The sequence below is a fragment of the Ascaphus truei genome, chromosome 19 (assembly GCF_040206685.1).
Source record: "Ascaphus truei isolate aAscTru1 chromosome 19, aAscTru1.hap1, whole genome shotgun sequence".
Lineage (NCBI taxonomy): Eukaryota > Metazoa > Chordata > Amphibia > Anura > Ascaphidae > Ascaphus > Ascaphus truei.
The window spans coordinates 32,806,726-32,824,771 of NC_134501.1; the positions used below are offsets into that span (position 1 = coordinate 32,806,726).

Below are 18,046 nucleotides of genomic sequence, written 5' to 3' on the forward strand. Positions count from 1 at the left end.
CGCACAATTACTTATAAATGTTGCATGCATCACCAGATCCCATTAAATGTCCCCAATTATGGAATTAACTACAAGAGCACACGCAGAGGAATACATTTCACCGTTGGATCTTGGAGTGCCTGTCCTGTTTTCTTATGTCCTGCCTTGCTGACACCTGGACAGTCTGCACCCTATATACTGATGCAAAAGTTTAGTGGTACAGGCGGTCAAGTGCCGGATCCTCACTATATATATATATATATATATATATATATATATATATATATATATATATATATATATATATATATAAATATATATTTATATATATATATATATATATATATATATATATATATATATATATATATAAACATACACATACATACATACATACATATACACACACACACACATCTTCTTCTTATCCATTCAGTCGAGTACGACTCTCGGCCACTCTACGGATCAGTGTTCTCCATGTCTTTCGATCGCTCACGGCTTCTTTCAATTCTGCTATGTTCATTCCAGTATCTTTCTTGATGGTATCTAGCCAGCGAGTTCTTGGGCGGTCTCTTCCTCTTTTGCCACTGATCATTCCAAGCATGACGTCCTTCTCAAGCGACTTGCTTCGCATGATGTGACCAAAGTAGGAGTGCTTTTGCTTTGTTATCTTAGCCTCCAGTGAGATTTTCAGTTTGAGCCATTCCAGAACTGCTTGGTTCATTATTCTGGCTGTCCATGGAATGCATAGCAGATGTGTCCCGCACCACAGTTCAAATGCATCGATCTTTCGCCTGTCTGCCTTTCTCAGAGTCCAGGTTTCGCAGCCGTATGTTGCTATTGGGAAAACGATCGCACTGACCAATCTGCATTTGGTTGCTAGGCTGATGTCTTTACTCATCTTCCAGATGTTGTTCATACTGACCATCGCATTTCTTCCAACTGTCAGCCATTTCTTGTCCTCAGGGGTGCAGTCGCCATCAAAATCAATTTTGGAGCCAAGAAAGATGAAATCTTTAACCACTTCAATTTCTTCATTGTTGATCTTGATATTAACGTTCGGATTTTTTGCTGTTGTCATGATCTTTGTCTTCTTAATGTTCAGGCACAGTCCAACCTTTCTTCTCTCACTTTCTTCTTTGATTTTCATGATCAGATGTTCAAGATCCTCTTTGTTTTTAGCCAGCAGGGTGGTATTGTAGGCGTATTGGAGGTCGTTGATGTTTCTGCCGCCTATTTTCCCACCAAGCTTTGGCCTTCCTACTCTCTTCTGCGATGCTGATGGTCAAATCGGAAATCCACTGGGCTGATTTTGATGGTTTCTTGTATAGGACATGTTCTAAGGCTGTTTTGATAACGCATGCTTTCACTTCTTCCCACAGCTCGTCTGGGTGCCTTTCTTCTGTAGCGAGGAGGTCAAATCTGTTCTTTACTTCGACTGCGTGGCTGATCTTGTCTGTGTCTAATTTCTTTGTGGCTGTTGTTTGTTTGTTGTTGCAGAGTCTGAGTTTGACTGTGGCTACCAGTAGTTGGTGATTGGATCCGCAATCAGCACCAGGGTATGTCTTCACAGCCAAGATCGAGCTCTGCCACTTCTTCTGAAACAGGATGTAGTCGATTTGGTTTCTGTGTTCTCCACTTGGTGATGTCCAGGTGTACAGCTTCCGTTTGGGTTGTTCGAACCAAGTGTTGGTGATCGTTAGCCGATGTTCTTGATAGAATTGAACCAGTCGGTCTCCTGCCTCGTTCCGCACTCCTAAATGGAATCTTCCAACGATTTCTGGTTCTGCCATAGTTCCCACTTTGGAGTTGAAATCACCAATAATGTAGATAATGTCCTTATTGGGTGTTTGGCTTAGGGCATCCTGAAGTTCACCATAGAAATCTTCCACTTCCTCTTCAGGTGCGTCTGCTGTTGGGGAGTATATTTCCAAAACCGTGATGTCAAGAGGTTTCCCTCTGATTCGGATGGCCATTATTCAGTCGCTGAGTGTCTGATAACACTCGATGGCTTTGGCAATTTTCTTGTTCATGATAAAGCCCACTCCTTGCCATCTGGTGGTGTCATTGCCAGAGTAATACACCGTGTGCTCACCGGAATTGAAGAAGCCCTTGCCAGTCCAATGTATTTTACTGATGCCCAATATGTCGATGTTCAGTAGATTAATTTCCCTTTTCACAATGTCCAATTTTCCTGCGTTCAGACCGTTCACGTTCCATGTTCCAATCATGTATGGTTTTGTGCAGCGCAGAAAATATTAATATATATAAAATAAAAAATGAATAGACAATACCGTTCTATGGCTAACAAAATGCTTTTATTTGTGCGAGCTTTCGAGATACACTGATCTCTTCATCCGGTGGTGTTACATCGCCAAAAGAAGAGGCCAGTGCATCTCGAAAGCTCGCACAAACAAAAGCACCTCGTTAGCAACAGAACGGCACCGTCCATTCGTCCCCGACCATATACACATATATATGTACATGTATATGTGTGTATTCAGTTACAGTATGTGAAAAAGAAAGTACACCCTCTTTGAATTCTATGGTTTTACATATCAGGACATTATAACAATCATCTGTTCCTTAGCAGGTCTTAAAATTAGGTAAATACAACCTCAGATGAACAACAACACATGACATATTACACCGTGTGATGATTTATTTAACGTAAATAAAGCCATATATATATATATCAGTTCAGAAAACAAGGCACCACATACTGTATGTGTAGATAAAGGTAGTATATAGGGTGCACAAAAATAGGAGATACCGTGCACAGCAAAGAGAGTGGGTTCAAAGATGATATCAAAAATTATTTCTTTATTGAGTCTATTAAAAATGGAGGAATAGACAGCCCTCCTACACGTTTCGTGCGCGTTGCACTTTATCACGGTGTATATATCAAACAAACCAACATACCTTAAATACACATTCGAAAGGGTTCTGTTTCGCGCCAAAAACGGTCTGACGTCACATCGACCGCGCATACTCACAACACTGGTTCCCTGAGGGTCACTTCAGGAACTCCCGTTCTGCCCTTAGATGAGCCAAAGGCCCAATGTGAAAGCGAGCGCAGGACTCGCCCACCAGGCGTCATCCTTTCCCACAGGGACCAATAACCGGGGGTGGGCCTCAACTAGATAAAAATCTTCAATACCAAAGCAACTTTAACAAACATAAATACATACGCTATAGAAAAAAAAACTTAAATTCTAAAAAACATAAATACATACTCTATAGAAAGGGAAAAAAACTTCAATACTAAAAACTTTAACAAACATAAAACACAGACAATTCCTATAACACCACAATAATATTAAAAAGGTACCTTGAAATAAACTCATAATTGTGAGTATATTCTCGCTATTGCTTCATGTGTTATAGTAGTGGTCCTGGAACTATCTCAATGAGGTTGTGAGTGGTGGGCTTGGTCCCATTACTCTTTTCCTTCAGGGTTATATTGTTTCTTTACAGGACTTCATATCACCTGAGATGTATTTACTCTCTCTATATACCACTAGCCTCTTATCCTGTGCCTTGGTGTATGTGTGTGTGTGTGTGTGTGTGTGTGTTCGTGGGTGTGTTTGTGTGTGTGTGTGTGTGTGTGTGTGTGTGTGTGTGTGTTCGTGTGTGTGTGTGTGTGTGTGTGTGTGTGTGTGTGTGTGTGTGTTCGTGTGTGTGTGTGTGTGTGTGTGTGTGTGTTCGTGTGTGTGTGTGTGTGTGTGTGTGTGTGTTCGTGTGTGTGTGTGTGTGTGTGTGTGTGTGTTCGTGTGTGTGTGTGTGTGTGTGTGTGTTCGTGTTCGTGTTCGTGTTCGTGTGTGTGTGTGTGTGTGTGTGTGTGTGTGTATATAGCTCATAAATCCACAATCTTATCTATACAAGTGCATAGCGCAAATATATGTAATACAATTAATTCAAATGTTAATATAACAAAAACTGATATAAATGACTGGACTGTTTGTCCCTAATAACGGTTGCTGTTTTTAGTCTGGGACGCCCACACCGAATCCTCAAAGGGAAAAAGAAATGTTCGGAAGTTGCCCTAAGCGCAAACAGTTATGGAAAAAATACAACCTGGTGTAGTATATCAAGAAAATATCGGGGTGCCTGATGTTGTACTGTATGGACGTGGCACTCACAAATGTTCCACTTGAGTTTTATGCACGGCAATCCACACATGTTGGGCATGCAGGTGAGTGGGTCACTGATACTCATTGTATATGTAGAACTAGATTAAGAAACGGGGCACAGGGTATTACTGTTAAAAGAAGTGTATCCGCAGTGTTCGAGCGTAATTTACAATCTTGAAGATAAAAAAGGCCTTTTCAGGGAAACCGCCCAGCTCGGTACACACAGGTAGCGAGATGTTGCTGCACGCTGCAGTCTCGAGTCTCCTCGTCGTCTCTGCCAGATGACATCAGCGGAGAAAGCGTTGCGTGTGCTGCTTGAAAAGTTCCAGCGGCTGTGTATGCTCAGGGGTATCCTAAATGTCCAGGGAACAAACCCTATGCGTGTGACACGAAAACAGCTTCTTCAGGGTTGTCGTCACCTCTACCCCTCCCTATAAATAGCCTAGTCAATTCAACTGATCGCTATGGGAATTGTTGGGAATGCGAGGCCCTACCAATTACATATAATAAAACTACACTACAATATACTTTAATAAATGTCGTAGACAAATAAAGACCAGGCTAAACCTAACTTTAAAAGTGTCAATAAATCATGAATACAGAAATATTAAAAAGGGATGCATTTAATCAAAAAATCGTTGTCTGCATAAGTATATGGTAAATGTTGAGAGCGCCTGACTTGTATATCTCTACCCAAAATTGGATTCACATTAAACCAATCCATAGTTACATTGAATATACTGAAAGACAGAGATAATATTAGGGACAAAAAGATGCATACATATGCTTGCAATATGAACATTAATTATCAGGAATTAGACACGGGCATATTAATATCACATGTTATTAGATATTTTTGAGATATGTAAATATTGATCACTCTATTTAAGTAATAATCCCTGAAGAACAGGGCATTACTGGCCAATAATGCCCTGTTCTGAGGGAATTAATACTATTATAGACTAAATGTAGGCTTTTTTCATAAAATAATAGACACTGTTGTAAAGATATATAACTCGGAACTACACTGATGCGCCTGTGTAGGAAAAAGAAGTAAAGTAGCAAATGAGAGGGCAGAGAGGTGGGGGGGAGAGGTGGGGGTGGGGGGAGAGGTGGGGGTGGGGGGAGAGGGGGGGAGAGGGGGAGGAAGAAGAGAGAGAGGTGAGTGGGGAGAAGAGAGAGAGATGAGGGGTGGGAGAAGAGAGAGGTGAGGGGGCGAGGGAGGAGGAGAGAGGCAAGGATGGGGGAGAAGAGATAGGTGAGGGGGGGTTAAGAGGTGGAGGAGGGGAGAAGAGAGAGAGAGGTGGGGGGAGCGAGGTGAGGGGGGAGCGAGGTGAGGGGGGAGAGAGGTGAGGGGGGGAGAGAGGTGAGGGGGGAGAGAGAGGTGAGGGGGAGAGAGAGAGGTGAGGGTGAGAGAGAGAGGTGAGGGGGAGAGAGGTGAGGGGGGGAGAAAGAGAGGTGAGGGGGAGAGAGAGGTGAGGGGGAGAGAGAGGGGTGAGGGGGAGAGAGAGAGGTGAGGGGGAGAGAGAAGTGAGGGGGAGAGAAAGAGAGGTGAGGGGGGAGAAAGGGAGGTGAGGGGGGGAGAGAGGTGAGGGGGTGAGGGTAGGGGGAGGTGTTGAGGGGGGAAGGGATGACGGGGAGAAGTGGGGGGAAGAGGTGGGTGAAGGGGAGAATGGGAAGAGAAGTTGGGGACAGTGATTTTAACTACAAACTAAAAAAAAACAGATAAAAATTACCTTAGCACAAGCTATACAAGTGGTGGAAGAAATATTACTTTGTTGCAAGTAACAAAGTTACTATTTGGGACCCGCCAGCTTCTGATAGCACTAGCAGCTGTGAGAGAGCCTGCATGTGCTGTGAGAGTGAGCCTGCATGTGCTGTGAGAGAGAGCCTGCATGTGCTGTGAGAGAGAGCCTGCATGTGCTGTGAGAGAGAGCCTGCATGTGCTGTGAGAGAGCGCCTGCATGTGCTGTGAGAGAGAGCCTGCATGTGCTGTGAGAGAGAGCCTGCATATGCTGTGACAGAGAGCCTGCATGTGCTGTGAGAGAGAGCCTGCATGTGCTGTGAGAGAGCGCCTGCATGTGCTGTGAGAGAGAGTCTGCATGTGCTGTGAGAGAGCGCCTGCATGTGCTGTGAGAGAGAGCCTGCATGTGCTGTGAGAGAGAGCCTGCATGTGCTGTGAGAGAGAGCCTGCATGTGCTGTGAGAGAGCCTGCATGTGCTGTGAGAGAGAGCCTGCATGTGCTGTGACAGAGAGCCTGCATGTGCTGTGACAGAGAGCCTGCATGTGCTGTGAGAGAGAGCCTGCATGTGCTGTGAGAGAGAGCCTGCATGTGCTGCGAGAGAGCCTGCATGTTCTGCGAGAGAGCTTGCATGTGCTGTGAGAGAGAGCCTGCATGTGCTATGAGAGAGAGCCTGCATGTGCTGTGAGAGAGCCTGCATGTGCTGTGAGAGAGAGCTTGCATGTGCTGTGAGAGAGAGCCTGCATGTGCTGTGACAGAGAGCCTGCATGTGCTGTGAGAGAGAGCCTGCATGTGCTGTGAGAGAGAGCCTGCATGTGCTGCGAGAGAGCCTGCATGTGCTGTGAGAGAGAGCTTGCATGTGCTGCGAGAGAGCTTGCATGTGCTGTGAGAGAGAGCCTGCATGTGCTATGAGAGAGAGCCTGCATGTGCTGTGAGAGAGAGCCTGCATGTGCTGTGAGAGAAAGCCTGCATGTTCTGTGAGAGAGAGCCTGCATGTGCTGTGAGAGAAAGCCTGCATGTTCTGTGAGAGAGAGCCTGCATGTGCTGAGAGAGAGAGCCTGCATGTGCTGTGAGAGAGAGCCTGCATGTGCTGTGACAGAGAGCCTGCATGTTCTGTGAGAGAGAGCCTGCATGTGCTATGAGAGAGAGCCTGCATGTTCTGTGAGAGAGAGCCTGCATGTGCTGAGAGAGCCTGCATTTGCTGTGAGAGAGAGCCTGCATGTTCTGTGAGAGAGAGCCTGCATGTGCTGTTAGAAGAACAGAGATTCTGCGCTCTCCCTGTATCTCTGAAAGGTGAGTTGGCAAGTTGCCAAAAATTCCGGTCATTACTGAATGAATAATGCCCAGAATTGGAGCCAATCAGAGAGCAGGGATTTCAGTAATGCCCGGAATGTTACTGCTTTAGCCTATAATAGAGAACATAAATCGTTCTATGCACAAATAACCATGATCATTAAATAATCATACAATTTAAGAGATTACAAATATGTAACCTGAATTAGAAGTAAGACATGTAGAGGTGCTATAGGTGTATAGTTCTATCCTTAACTGCTCTGGAACTTCTCATGGACAGCACAGCATGATACAAAGAGAAGAACGCAATGTCATTGTTTGGCTAGAAAGGAATCCAGGCCTATGTCCACATTTAACCCTCGGCACATTTCTTATGGGCCATAATGTTAGGAAGTGTGGTATGTGACTTATTTAAATGTAATATACCTTGCATAGCCAATAACGACCAGGTTACATCACAGGCCTCTCTCCCTCATTTATTTGGAAGGCGGTCTGATGGGATATACAAACACCGCACCTCCCCCACCCCCCCACGCCCCCACCCACAGAGACACCACCAAAACGGAACAACAGAAGAGCGAGGTACTGGTGCGCAGCCAAAGGACTCACCAAGGTTTGGGTTTAAAGCCGTGAAAAAAAGATTTATTGACACATATGTGACTGGATAAAAAAACATTGTTGAAAATGGAACTACTCCTCTCAAAATCCAACCATGGATTTGTAATCAGTCACTCGGATTGTCAGCGATAGGAAAAAAAGTCGGATTTGACTTGTTGAAACTGAAGGGAATAGGCCAAATCGGGTTCAAATTCTAAGAAAAAATGTGCCTGTCTCTAGTTATTAGGCTTTGAAAATACCCATAACGGAGCGTTAACATCTTGTTACTGTACAGTGAGTCCCTTAACAGAGATCTCTGCCTTGGTATTCATTTGTAAATTACTACCCAGAATCTGTGGGCCAGTGGAAGACATACAAATACACCCATGGGAATTCCATCTTGTTTGCAATGTATATACTGTACTCATACCCTCGCAAATCCATATCGTTTAACGTGGAACATCTAATTATAGACACACATACAGATAAAAAATAAGCCCTTGTGTACGTCTAACAGATGTGATAAACAACTTGTTCGTCTAAACTGAGGCGTTGGAAAGAAAAGCAATAAAACGGAGCAGAGAGACTAAAAGACCTGAGCGCATACAGCTTGAGAGAAAGCAGAGGGGATATGATCAGACTTTCAAATACGTCATGGGCTGTCCGTCAGCATTTGTCTGAGAAAGAAGTGCATTGCCAGTAAAGCTCATCACATACAGCTTTTTCAACCATTCAGGTCTCATCAGTGTGAGGATGGTTTAGTGACTGTGCTATGTGAAGCTGGGAGTGGGGACAACCAGACACAAAGAAAGTTATAGTGAGTAAATAAGTGACAACATCTCTCCAAAGTACAGTGTGCAGCAAATAAAGATACCACTTGTGAGCACATTCACGTCTCAGGCAGATCCACAAACCTGCCTTCCTCCATTACCCATTAGCATACAGTGCTTCTACTGCAGCCAGGGATTCTGGGAAATTACATGCAAATGAGCACTGATCGTATGCCACTTTTTGCTTCCTATCCATAATAATATGGATCCCTATAAGCTGGGTAATGCGGCAGGCAAAAGCTTATAGGGATCCATGTTAAAATGGATATGAAGCAAAAAAAAACTGTGTGCTGTGCACGCGCATAGTAAGTGAAACTTCTTTGTGTGTTGTCAGCAACATATAAAGTAACAATAATAATATTACTGCTTAGAGCATGAGTAAATTTGATTGGCGGGGTCATGTTTATTGGAAGCAGTAGGGGTGTGCGTGCTTGCGTGTGTCAGTGTGTGCGTGTGTCAGAGTGTGCGTGCGTGTGTCAGTGTGTGTGCGTGTGTCAGAGTGTGCGTGTGTCAGAGTGTGTGTGTGTGTCAGTCTGTGCGTGCTTTTGCCAGTCTGTGTGTGCGTGTGTCAGTCTGTGCATGCGTGCATCAGTCTGTGCGTGCGTGCGTCAGTCTGGGCGTGCGTGCGTGTGTCAGTCTGTGCATGCGTGTGTCATTCTGTGCATGCGTGCGTGTGTCAGAGTGTGCGTGTGTCAGTCTGTGCGTGCGTGTGCCAGTCTGTGCGTGCGTGCGTCAGTCTGTGCGTGCGTCTGTCTGGTCGTGCGTGTGTCAGTCTGTGCGTGCGTGCGTGTGTCAGAGTGTGCGTGTGTCAGAGTGTGCGTGTGTCAGTGTGAGTGCGTTTGTCAGTCTGTGTGAGCGTGTATCAGTCTGTGCGTGCGTGCGTCAGTCTGTGCTTGCGTGTGTCAGTCTGTGTGTCAGTTTGTGCGTGCGTGCGTGCGTGTGTCAGTCTGTGCGTGTGTGTGTGTCAGTCTGTGCCAGTCTGTGTGTGTGTCAGTCTGTGTATGTGTGTGTATCAGTCAGTGAGTGTGTATGTGTATGTCAGTCAGTGTGTGTCTATGTGTGTCAGTCCGTGTGTATGTGTGTGTGTCAGTCAGTGTGTGTATGTGTGTGTGTCAGTCAGTGTGTGTGTATGTGTGTCAGTTAGTGTGTGTGTATGTGTGTCAGTCAGTGTGTGTATGTGTGTGTGTCAGTCAGTGTGTGTGTGTATGTGTGTCAGTTAGTGTATGTGTGTCAGTCAGTGTGTGTGTGTATGTGTGTCAGTCAGTGTGTGTATGTGTGTGTGTCAGTTAGTGTGTGTATGTGTGTTTGTGTCAGTCAGTGTGTGTGTATGTGTGTCAGTCAGTGTGTGTGTATGTGTGTCAGTCAGTGTGTGTGTATGTGTGTCAGTCAGTGTGTGTGTATGTGTGTCAGTCAGTGTGTGTGTATGTGTGTCAGTCAGTGTGCGTATGTGTGTGTGTCAGTCAGTGTGTGTATGTGTTTGTATCAGTCAGTGTGTGTGTATGTGTGTCAGTCAGTGTGTGTGTATATGTGTCAGGCAGTTTGTGTATGTGTTTGTGTCAGTCAGTGTGTGTGTATGTGTGTCAGTCAGTGTGTGTATGTCTGTCAGTGTTTGTGTGGTGTGTATGTCTCTCTGTCTGTGTCCTGCCCCCTCTCTCCTGACCCCACCCCCCGGAGGTACATGACTGTGGAGCAGCCCCCATTCTCTACCCCCGGTAGAGCTGCGTGTCCTGCTGCAGCCAGCTCCCCGGCGGAGGTACGAAGGGGTTACAGAAGGGCACGGTAATGCGCGTGGGGCACTCTTCCTCCCCCCCCCCCTCTGTTGGTGCTGTGGGGGACGCAGCACGTTCAAACCCCCCCCACTCTCCGTTCCCTTGCACAGCCAACACCAACAGCCTCATCTGCCGCTATCACTGCTGCGCATGCGCGGCATGAGAGCGGGAGCTGGGGTGGCAATGGCGGACGTTCACTCGCCCCCGATGGCGTACAAGTGCCCGTACAGGGCTACTAATGACCTGGGAGCGCGGCTGGGACAGAGAGCGGGCCTGGTCCCAGGAGCCGGTCAGCGGTTTGTAGCAGGAGACCCGGTTGGAGAGCTGGGCCCGGTCCCCGCTGCCTCGGATGCTGCCCGCTATGAAGAGGTAGTTGCGCAGCACGCAGACCCCGCAGCCATTGGTGTTGGCTTCCTCCGGCAGCCGGGTCAGCGGCCTCCAGCCCACCGGGGAACCGCTGTAGCAATGCACCCTGGGGGGAATGGCGGCACGCATGTGCTGGAGCGGCTGGGCTGAGGGGAGGGGTTAGCCATCACAACTGCGCATGCGCGGCATGGCAGCGGGTTAGCAGCAGGCGGGGAACGGCGGCCTTAGGAGTGGCCCCGGCGGCGATGTGATCGGCCGTGTGAGGGGAGCGGCGCCCGTTAGGAGCGGCGTCACAGCAGGCGTGTGGGGGAAGCGAGGGGGAGGGGAGCCGTGACGTCACTTCCGTTTCATATTTCGTCCCCATCTCTCCAGTTTTGCCCCATCAGAATAGGTGCCACTAAAGAAGTTCCACTTCAAAAGATACACACTGAGTAATCATTTGCATGTCATTACCCAGAATCCCCAGCTGCAGTAAAAGCGTTGTATGCTAACGGATAACGGGAAAAGGCAGGGTTGCAGACCTGTCTGAGACGTGAATGTACTCATAAGTGCTATCTTTATATGCTCTCCATATTTACTAAGAAGTAGTAAAGTAGATGAAATGGTCTACATCTATATACGGTATTAAACCATATGGTCCTCAATCCATGCAACATATTAGAAAAACGATACATTTCTTCTCTTAAAGAAATAAGAAAGAAAAATGGATACAAAATGAAAATTAAATCCTATTACACAGTTCCTCTTTGTCAACAGCACAGTCTTAGAGACAGAGAAATGAAAAAGTATTGGTTTTTTCCCTAGCACATGCTGGAGCAGAGAGAGAGAGAGTTTGAAGTGCAGTGTTTCTCATTACCCTCAGCACTTCCAGCTTGGAGCATCTCATGGTCCTTTCATCTCCAGTTGCTGAAAAAGCTGCCAATGTGGAAAAGTCAATAGAAATGTGTGCACATGCATCTGTAAATACGCACATGTGGGCTTTCTTTTGTCTGCACCCAGCCCAGTGTGCGCGTCTATAGCTATATGCACTGAATGAAATCGCCTGTATGGATGGGGCAGGGATATGTACACTGAAATACGAGAATACTGCAATCCATTGCAGAGAGATTGGAAAGACAGGGTGGAAACCTAGGAGTTGTGCAGAGGGGCTGACTGGATTTTAGCTAGGTTATGTGCCCCCTTAGGCAAGCACTATTAAGAATGACCCCAAAACGCCCCCCCCCCCCCTCCAGTTGGAAGCAGGGAGTCTCTGGAGATGAACTACATTAATTTCAGCTCTGGGGACCCCTGCTTCTCAAGATAGTTACATCGGAAGGGGGGGTGCTCAGGTTTAAATATCCCAGTCACATGGGACAATAGAAAGACACACGGGCTGACATCACAGCTTCCTATTGGCTTATGTGACCGAGACATTTAAACCTGAGCAGGAGATACCGGCAACCCTTAAGGAGCTAAATATCTCAGGAAGCAGGGGATCCCAGACCTGAAATGAACCCCTGCTTCAATCCCACAACTATAAAAAGAAAAAAAAGAAAGCAGGAGTGCTGCTACAGGTGCGCTGACGAGTATTCTAAAACTTGCCTTGGAAAATCTGGGGCTATCACCAACAATACCCAGGTACATGCTGGGTACAGGCTGCAACATTTCAGTGACATTTCTGCAGACAGACTAATGGCCCATTGGATTAACACAGCCCCTGGAAGTCCCATTCAGTTTGAATGGGACAGCCAGGGACCCCCGCTGTTAATCCGATGGGCCATTAGTCTGTCTGCAGAATTGTAACTGAAATGTTGCAGCATGTACCCAGCATGTACCTGGGTCTTGTTGGCGATTTCCCCAGATTTTCCAAGGCAAGTTTTAGAATACTCGTCGGCGCACCTGTGCACTTTCCCTCTTGCCGTCCCTTGAGACATGCCGCCCCTAGGCAGTGTGTTACCTGCTTACCACCTAGGGATGGGTCTGGTAATGGTAGGGAAGCTCCAAGAAGACAGTTTCAGAGAAACAAGCTATAAGGAAACACAGGAGCCCTGAGGAGGAAGAAGCCCAGAGGGAAGACAGAATGCAATGAAGGAACATTCCAAGAACACACAAGATTTGCGTAGGAGGATATGCGGGTAATGTGTATCTTTATGGAACATGTAACATGAGGTGATATTTCTTACACTAGCTCAAAGTCATTAATAAACATGTTTAGTAGCAGTGATACAAGTACTAAACCTTAATGTACTTCACAGCTAGCCCCATCTGAATATGTTCCATTGATGGTGACTCTCTGCTGCCTATGTGTTGAGCAATTCTCAAATATTGTCACCCAGACCAATGTCCTTAGTACACTAACATGTTGTATGGCACTGCATCAAAAGCCTTTGCGAAATCTGAATTGATTGCATCAACCACCTTGCCTTATACATACTTCCTCATAGAAACTAATACGGTGACTATAGCCTAGCCTGTCACATACCCCTCATAAATCCATGATAACATTTACTAATTAATTGTTTTATTCTAAAGGTTTACCTGAATATCATCCCTAAATACAATTTAAAGTAGCTTCCCCGCTATTGATACAAGGTTTATAGGGCTGAAATTCTGTGGTTGGGATCTACAGTAACTTTTGTTTTTAAAAATAAAGTCTCCTTTACCCTTTACGCCTACTACAGTATATCTTGTGGTACGGAGCCTGTGGAAATGCAGCCCTTGAATATTAATATAACGGTCTGGCTATGACTGAACATAGCTTCTTAAAAACGCTCCGGAACATGCTATTGGGACCAAGTGCTTTATTTACCCTAATTCTTAAAGCTGGACTTCTTCCTATTGTAGCCAAATAATATTATGGCTGTGCTTTCCTTTAACTGTAATATCTGGCAACTGTCTCCTCTTTGCTATACACATTGGCAAATAATTTGTTTAATACCTCTGCTTTCTATCCCAAATAGGTTTCTTGCCTGTCACAGAGAGAATCATTTCTAGTCCTTTAGCTATAAATACACTTGAAAAACAACCTAGGAGTTTCCTTACTTTTCATTGCAATCCATTTCTAATCTAATTCTTCTGATTTTCTATTTGTAACCTTTGTTAATTCCTTACAATTCTGAAATGACTCATCTGTCTCTTCTGACTTCAAAAATTGAAATGCTTGTGCAGTTACAATGTGGGATTTATTACCCATGGAGACTGTGATGGCAGATACAATAGATTTGTTCAAAAAAAAAAGGTGGACATCGCTTTAGAAAGTAAAGATATACAGGGATATACCAAATAAGTAAACATGGGAAGGATGTTGATCCAGCGAGTAATCTGATTGCCATTATTTGCAGTCAGGAAGGAATTTATTTGTCCCCTTATGAGATATAATTAGATGATATATCACAGGGTTTTTGTTTGCCTTCCTCTAGATCAATATAATGTAAGTACAAATATAGGATAACGTATCTGTCGTCTAAATTTAGCATACAGTAGGTTGAACTTGATGGACATACAGTATATCTTTTTTCAACCTCATCTACTATGTAACGATATACATACATTGATAATTGTACCCATTCAACATCCATTTAAAGATTGCCCATTTACCTTCTGTATTTTTCCAACAAGAATGTCCTCCAAATATGTTCCGTGTATATTCCTCCTTTGTTTACTAAAATCAGCCGTTCTAAAATGAAGTCTTTATTGATCCCATACAATACTGTTTTTGATACATTCTTTAGCATGAGACCATTTTATGTTCACTATTTCCCAAATATTCCATCACTTGATTATTGGTTATTATTGGTTACCACGGTACATTGTGTGATATTAACTAGTCCACTATTGCCCCATTTCCTAGTTGGTTCCTCAATCACTTGGGTCATGTTTTTTTGAGATGTAATGCTAATCTCACTACTTCAGTCTACGGCCTAGAGTCATCAATGTTCGTTAGTGTAACAATGTGGTATTCCCATTTTTTAAAAAAATGCGTTATTTTTATCATAGAAGTCCTCATTGCGGCATCGCCAAAAATAAAGCAAAATGTATGGGTCTGTAAATAATATCAGAACCCGACAAAAAATGCAGTAAAATAGTGGAGAGAATCAGCACTCCAATGGAAAAATTGTGAAGTAGAGTAGGATGTGCATGGAACCCACAAGGGCCCCTAAGGCCCTAGATAACAGTGACCCAATTAACATAAAAGGAAACCAGCACACTCACGGAAAGAGACACTGCCAAGAAGGTAAATAAAAAATGGAATATTTACTCAAAATATAAATCTAATGACACTATACCAAGTAGTTACGTTCAATTAGTGAGCTCATAATAGTAGCAAAGGCTTCCGGAAGTGAAAGCAATACATACTTAGCTTGAGCTCATTTGAGTAGGCTGCAGGACAAAGCAGCACGGTCAATAGAAATATATTGGTGAAGGGGTGGATCACACAGGGGGGCAACACAAAAATGGAGAGGAGAAAACAACAAAATGCAGTAAAGGAAGGGGGGAGGTGAATGAGGGGTGGAAATATAAAGGAATGGACAGACCGGGTCCCCTTTATGTTTATTGTGACACAAAAATTGGTAATACCGTTAGTTTTCCCACTATCATGCCAATGATCATGTTCCGATTTTCATCGGAACCTGATTACCGGCAGAATTAGCACCATTTTTTTATTACCTAGTTCATGGTCAATTTTTTGGCCATTATATACATAGGTAAGATAACCTAACCCAACTTGCATTAGGTGCTAAAAAAAGAATTACAGCACATTACAGTACATATTAACCCCCTAGTAACCCAAGTGGTCGGCTAGTCATGGGTTTCCATGACTGGCTGACCACTAAGGGTTACAAAGGGGTTTATATTAATGTTAAACTGCATTAACTACTACACTTGGCTACCTTAGGGACTACTAAAGCATTGCAATAGTTTACTAACTGCTAAGGTAAACAAGGGGTTAACCCCATAGCACCACAATCCAGAGATCCTAACCACCCTCCCCAGGGCAACTACCCCCAAACCCCCCCCCCCTTGAGGTGGCCTAGATAGCCACAGTTGCAATCAATGGTGACCTGTAGTTAAAATGGGGATACTTACCCTCCACATTGGATGAAGGCCGTCCTCAGCTTCAGGGCAGAAGCCCCCCCCCCAGAAACAATCCTCTTTTAGATGACACCACAGATTTTGCCGAACCACAGCATGATGTCATCTTAAAGTGGGAATCACATGGTATATTAAGCAATCTGATTGTCCCAGTGATGCCCAGGCCCCCATAAAAGGCCTGGGCCCTAGCAGAAAACCGGAAATCTTCAACAGGGCCACATCCAGTGATGAAGAATACAGATGAAGAAAGAAGACAGCTTTTAAGAAGAAACAGTTTTGTTTAGGCGATCGGACTTTGGATTATTTTATATGACATTAATTTTGTGTTTTTTGTTTAGGACAACGGCCCTTGGATTGGTTTTATGGCTTTTTAAATGGTTGGGCATCAGCCTTTTATTGGATTTGTTCCGGGGGGCTTCTGTCCTGAAGATGAGGATGACCTTCATCCAGGGCGTGATAAGTAATTCCATTTTTATTACAGGTCACCATTGATTGCCAATGGGGCTATCTAGGCCCCAATTAAGAGGGCCTGGCTAGCCACAGTCACAATCAAAGGGTTTATGTTTTAATGTATTTTTTTTAATTATTTGTAACGTATTCTTTTTTTAATAAATGTATGTTTTTGATTTTTTTTTAATGGCCAAAAGCCCTATTGGCCATTAGTTTAGAGGGGGTGGAGGGCGAAGAGGGTAGATTTGTTGGCAGAGCGGAGGTGATGGGGCTAGTTGCTCTTGTAAGGGTTATAAGGCCCCCGGGGATGGTAGTGGCAATACTACCTTAAAACAATACTTTACCAGTCACTATGGTAACCATGGTAGTGTTATTTTTTGTGTATTAATCCCTTTGATAACTGTGGGATACCATGGTAGCCACAGGCATCAAAGGGGTTAATGTAATATCTACCACATGGTTCTGTAATAAATGATATTACAGAAGACAGAAATATTAGTAATGCGATCGCCATGCCGGAATTAATGCGTTATTTACAGACTCGTTAACTCCTGCATCACATCAAGTGACTTATTAACTGCCATCTTGATGACAGGTCATAAAATTGTGATTATTAGAAGTGATACATTTTTGGGGCCGGGTGCCATATTAACTCAGCGTTAACGGCGTTTTATGACTCCTCGCCAATGTTGGGATATTTAAAATGATGCATCATTTTGAGTTTTGTTGCCTTTTCCATTTGCAAAAGTAGTTTGGTTTCCTTAGTGTCACAAAAATGTGTTGGTTTTCAGCAGATTCCTATTAAAAAAAAATCAACGTTTGCTTTGACTGCAAATTACCATTCACGTGGTTTATAAATGTAGTCCCCATGTGCTGGATTTCTAAAATATTAATCGTGTGACAATTAATCATGGATTAAATTAATCAAGTGTGACCCCAAGTAGTCAGTGTTAGGTAAGGGGAGGGGCGGATTTTGTCCCTCAATAAATAAGTCTCTCTCTATCCCCTTTTCCAAGTCCTTTAATTCTTCCTGGTAAGTTTAAATTACAGTTTTATTTATTTCTTCTAATATACAGTAACTGAACTGTAAACGCTACAAGGAAGTCTGGGAGATACTGTAACCCAACCTAGGACTCGCGCACACTTGTTTTCTGGTTCCTGTCTATTATTTCTAGCCCAGTACTTCTCAGATCTAACAGAAAACACGCAGCAAAAAATTCAGAAGTTGCCATAATTTAGTGCGTTGCTACAGAGTTGTTATAAAATGACAATAGTCGCCATCTTTAAAAGGAGCAGGAGAACATGTTTTGTAAATATTTTTCCAAAAGTGAAAATTAGTGAATGAATTCAATAAACAAAGCCGGTGTACACAAGGTTAAACCTTTAAGACTACGAGTCGCAAACATGTTCCACTAAGATTAGTAGATTAGCTTTCCTATTTTCGTCGATAAATGCCAGAGGCGTTCGCAATACATCGTCCCTCCCGCCTTCTGCAATGAGATAAATCACTCAATGACACAAGATCACCAGCTGGCTACCTAACTCCTTATTCTCGTAGCCACGTGCGGACCTTACGTAATTCCTACACTTCCTGCCTTAATTAGTCCTCTTATATGTGCCAGCTGCTAAAAATAAATATGTATAATACTATTCACGGTACTAATATTGGAATATAGAGATCAATCTGAAAGTATTAAAAAAATGTTCCTTATTGAGCACAGTACGCTCTCCCTACAGTATGTTATTTAGAAGGACGTTTGAGGGGATACATAACAAATTGAGACTCTACTAAAACAGGTCTTTGCTCTCTCACTC

The 18,046-nt window shown here is 44.1% G+C and overlaps 1 protein-coding gene across 1 annotated transcript in view; it reads right to left on the reverse strand.

The window, feature by feature from the left end:
* NRN1L (neuritin 1 like) overlaps positions 1-18,046 on the reverse strand; it is a 100,654-nt gene that overhangs the window by 40,817 nt on the left and 41,791 nt on the right. The gene's annotated exons all lie outside the window — the stretch shown is intronic.